We start from the raw sequence: 4,452 nt of genomic DNA on the forward strand, positions 1-4,452 counted from the left end.
GAAGTGTATATGGAGCAACCTCCTGATTTTGTTGCTCAGGGGGAGTATGGTCGTGTGTGTCGTCTTCGAAAGGCGTTATATTGACTAAAACAAAGCCCTCGTGCTTGGTTCGGAAGGTTTTGCCAGACCCTTGAACAGTTTGGGCTTCGGAAGAGCAAATCTGGCAACTCTGTATTTTTCAGGAACACAAAAGATGGTGTCATTTTCCTAGTTGTTTATGTTGATGACATAGTAATTACAGGAAGTGATATAACTGGCATTTCGTCGCTCAAAGAATTCCTTCACACCCAGTTTCAAACAAAAGACTTGGGCATGCTAAAGTACTTCTTGAGTGTTGAAGTCTCGAGAAGCAGAAAAGGTATATACTTATCGCAAAGGAAGTATGTCCTTGATTTGCTTTCCGAGATAGGAAAATTAGGTGTCAAACCATGTAGTGCTCCGATGACTCCCAACGCGCAACTCATGAAGGAGGGAAAATCAATGGATGATCCTGAACGGTACAGAAGATTGGTTGGCAAGTTGAATTACCTCACCGTTATTCGCCCAGACATTGCATACTCCGTCAGCATAGTGAGCCAATTCTTGGTGTCTCCGACAGTTGACCATTGGGCAGCATTAGAGCAGATCTTGTGTTACTTGAAAGGAGCACCAGGACGTGGGATCCTATACTCAAATCATGGTCATACTCAGATTGAATGCTTTACAGACGCAGACTATGGAGGATCCAAGATGGATAGAAGATCGACTACTGGTTATTGCGTATTTGTCGAGGGAAACTTGGTCTCATGGAAGAGCAAGAAGCAACATGTCGTATCGCGGTCCAGTGCTGAGTCAGAATACAGAGCCATGGCACAAGGAACATGCGAGATTATGTGGATACACCAGCTATTGACAGAGTTAAGCTTCGACGTCACTTTGCCAACAAAATTATGGTGCGACAATCAAGCTGTCATCCATATCACATCCAATCCAGTATTCCACGAGAGAACAAAACACATTGAGATCGACTGTCACTTTGTTTGCGAGAAGATTAAAAAAGGCTTGATTTCCACATCATATGTAAAGACAGACGATCAAATAGGAGATATTTTCACAAAGGCGCTTAATGGAGTTGGGTCGGATATCTTTGTAACAAGCTGGGCATGATTAACATATATGCTCCAGCTTGAGGGGGAGTATTACAGAATATTATTATGTAATAATTATGATAGTATATTACATAGTTATTAGGAGATCATTACGTAGTTATTAGACATAATTATAGAATATATTGTTAACAATTATATTACTATGTATGTGCATAAATACCCATCATCGTGAATGAGAAATACAACAATTCTTCTCCAAAACTTATCTGATAACAAAAACACAGGGAGTGAGAGAGAAGCTGATGACTGTGTGCTTGCCCTAATTTGTCCAAGCAACCTCTCTAAGTCTGGAAGCTTGCGAAGATACTGAGCTGTGAGTAACATAATTTCGGAATGTGCCATCAGATTTTCAACAACACTGAGCCTAGTATTAATTCCGTCAGCGTCCTTCAGCGGATGACAGATCCCCCTCCTTAAAAGCCGCTTACCAGATGATGTCACACAGTTATCAAGATTTATACGTACCTGAACACCCAATCAGTATAAAAATATCAGCCGTGTCAGCGTAAAATATGAGGAAATTAGAACACTCTTTAGGGATTTTGCTAGAGGCTAAGGAATCACAAAGTGCTTGCCTGATGGGCCACTATCGGTGTTATTACAGAATATCTCGAGATTTACAAGAGTTTGTATGTCCAGTTTGAGGCAGCCTCTGTACACTTGGTATGGAGATATTTCCCCGTTTCTTAAAACATCATCTAACTGTAAAACACTAGGATACATCAGTATTATGGATGAGATCATTCTTGCTCTCCAAGTCCTGAATGAAAATATAAAAGACAAGCTTACCATAATCCGGGATTGATGATCAATAAGCCCACCGAGAGCAGATATGCTAATATCTTGCTATCACATTGTCAGCTACATTATTCTACAAATCGGAAGATCCTTTGAAGCATCCCTTCATCTGAATTAGATTTCTTATTTCGGAAGCATCGCCTAAGTCAGTGATTGGCTGCAATGGAGTCAACTGTGGAGCTGAAGAACCTGCAAGATAAGACTTGATTCAGCTTGATTATGAACATACACCTTGGTCTGCTGGAAAACAAATAGTTAAGCGCAATCGCGGTCTGTATGAAAAAGCCGCAGTTATTATGACCTGTTAAAATGTACTTTCTAAGTGCTCTGTGAAAATCTTTGGACAGCCCTCTGTTAAATAAAAGGATAAAATGGATAAGAAATGGGGTAGGATGTGCTAATTCACCTCTGCTCTCATATAGAACTTCTTTGGGTGATACCTATAATCGAAAACAAACGAGGGAGTCAACTCAGTACTGAAACTTTGACTCACAAGTGTCAATTAACAAAGAAATGGCAGGTAAAAGCATAGAGAGATTGCCTGCATCAATAAGGCCCCCAGGCCGGAAAAGGATGCATCATCTTTGATAGAACCAACCCAAAATTTTAAAGCAGCACAATCAACAAAAGCAAACCCATAAACCTTCGATCCAGTATCCAGCACTACGTTACACTGAGACAATAAGGCACGCAAATATTTTCAACAGGTCTGTGATTGACCTTGCTGTCATGGAACAAAATTAGAAGCTGATATGATTTGCTTAGTGGTAATATTTCTATAATTAACTTCAGATATGGAACTACAAAATTCTCTACAAACTGATGTTCCCCAATTAGTAATACATCAGAAAATTACGTATTCATGACTTAAGATAACATACTATTGATGATTATTTTGTTTCATTAATGTTTTCCCTAGGCCACAATGAAAAGCACGCAACTCAGAAAGAATCTAGCACATGGGCAAAAGGTAAGATTCTACGCCTGAAAATTCATCTGCTTGTACTTGGATCACAATTATTGGGACCACAAACCTCTTTTATAGCCAGAAGATGGACAACATCAGGAACCAAAGTAACATCTGTTGCAGTTGACGGTATGACCACCTGAGCCAGTTTTCTTGAAATCACCTGAAATTAGAGGGGTAACATTCACCACCTTTCGTCATCTGTCATCCAATATCATTTAGATAGAGAAACTACTGATACATTTAATCATCGAAGTGTTTCAGGCGGGGCGATATCCTAGTGTTTCAGGCGGGGCGATATCGTCATCGCTCTCAACACAATAGGCAAAACTTTGTTCAGCTTTCCCATAGGATTTGACAGCATTTTTCCGTTCCAGTTAAGAACCCATTTTTTTATTCGGCAATTGTTCGGGTTCATAAGTCTTTTCAGACGCCTTATGAGTGTCCATAGACCCACCCTGTGACTTATCCCTGAAAAATAAGGCACAACAAAATTTTAAAATTACTAAATACAACTATACCAAAAGCAGCTTAATGACAAAATTTAAAAGTGTACATGCTTGATAACAACAATGACCTAACTCAGTTAAAACTTGAATGCTAAATGTATGATCACAAGATCAATTTCAGGCATATTATGATCACCATTAGTAGCATCAGCGAGAAAGTATTAGTATCCATACATTCATATCTTTCTCAACAACATAAGATTTTAACGAATAGAAAAAATGAAAAACAAAATAAACATTGGAAATTCACACAGTAAAACCCTGTCTCGCGTGCTATGGCGATGAATATATCTTTCGGAGGCTGTCTCTCTATCACCAGGCTTCGCAAACTTGTACATGATGCTCGAGAACAACGAACCTTCATTTCTTCTCTCGGTTCGGATGTAATTTAGCGGCAAAACCTGACGCGGCACTTTCTCCGGTGGAGTGTCCGTTCCCGTGACCTCGGGATCTGCTAGTGTTGTTGATCTTCGGAGATGAGATTGGCGTCGAGAGGCGCGAGGAAGAGAGAGGTGGACATCGGAGGCCTGTGATTTGCTAACGTAAGTACGCCATTGATATTGAGGCCGTGAAGCTCCGGAGGAGCAGCGGCAGAGGAATTAGGGACGAGAGAGAGAAAATGAGATCAGGGGTATTATAGTCCAATTTTAGGCAAAAGTGCGTGTATTGCAAATAAAAAAAACGCATGTGACTTTCGTGCAATTGTTCGTGCGCTATGTGACTGTCGTGCAAATATCCCATAATTGTTTGGGCCTTGAAGCCCAATGTAATGTGTGAGAGACTTAAAAAGGAAGGAGAGGATAAAAAACGTAATCCAGAAAGGAAAGGCGGAGCAGAAAGAAGAAGGGAATGTGGAGCGCAGCGATATCAGCGACGGGTTCGGGTTTCGTGGGCGGCCAAGCGTGGCCGGCGAATGTGAAGGTGAGCGGCGCGGCGGCGAAGAGTGGGATCGAGTGCTCTTCTCGGCCGCAGAAGAAGGCAACGGCTCACCACATGAAGACTCGTCCCAAGAAGACAGCGCCGTGGGAGC

The 4,452-nt window shown here is 41.2% G+C and overlaps 1 long non-coding RNA gene across 1 annotated transcript; it reads right to left on the bottom strand.

Moving 5' to 3' along the window:
* Positions 1 to 1,035: 1,035 nt before the first annotated feature.
* LOC149390245 (uncharacterized) lies at positions 1,036 to 4,108 on the bottom strand. The gene is made up of 8 exons (XR_016300223.1): positions 3,781 to 4,108; positions 3,155 to 3,384; positions 2,981 to 3,076; positions 2,488 to 2,619; positions 2,248 to 2,386; positions 1,938 to 2,135; positions 1,724 to 1,850; positions 1,036 to 1,613 (listed from the first exon to the last, which is right to left on the bottom strand). It is a non-coding gene; the product is annotated as an uncharacterized LOC149390245 (long non-coding RNA).
* Positions 4,109 to 4,452: the final 344 nt, after the last annotated feature.

The sequence above is a fragment of the Urtica dioica genome, chromosome 7 (assembly GCF_054948205.1).
Source record: "Urtica dioica subsp. dioica isolate 48M chromosome 7, U.dioica_male_clone48M_v1_H2, whole genome shotgun sequence".
Taxonomy (NCBI): Eukaryota; Viridiplantae; Streptophyta; class Magnoliopsida; order Rosales; family Urticaceae; genus Urtica; species Urtica dioica.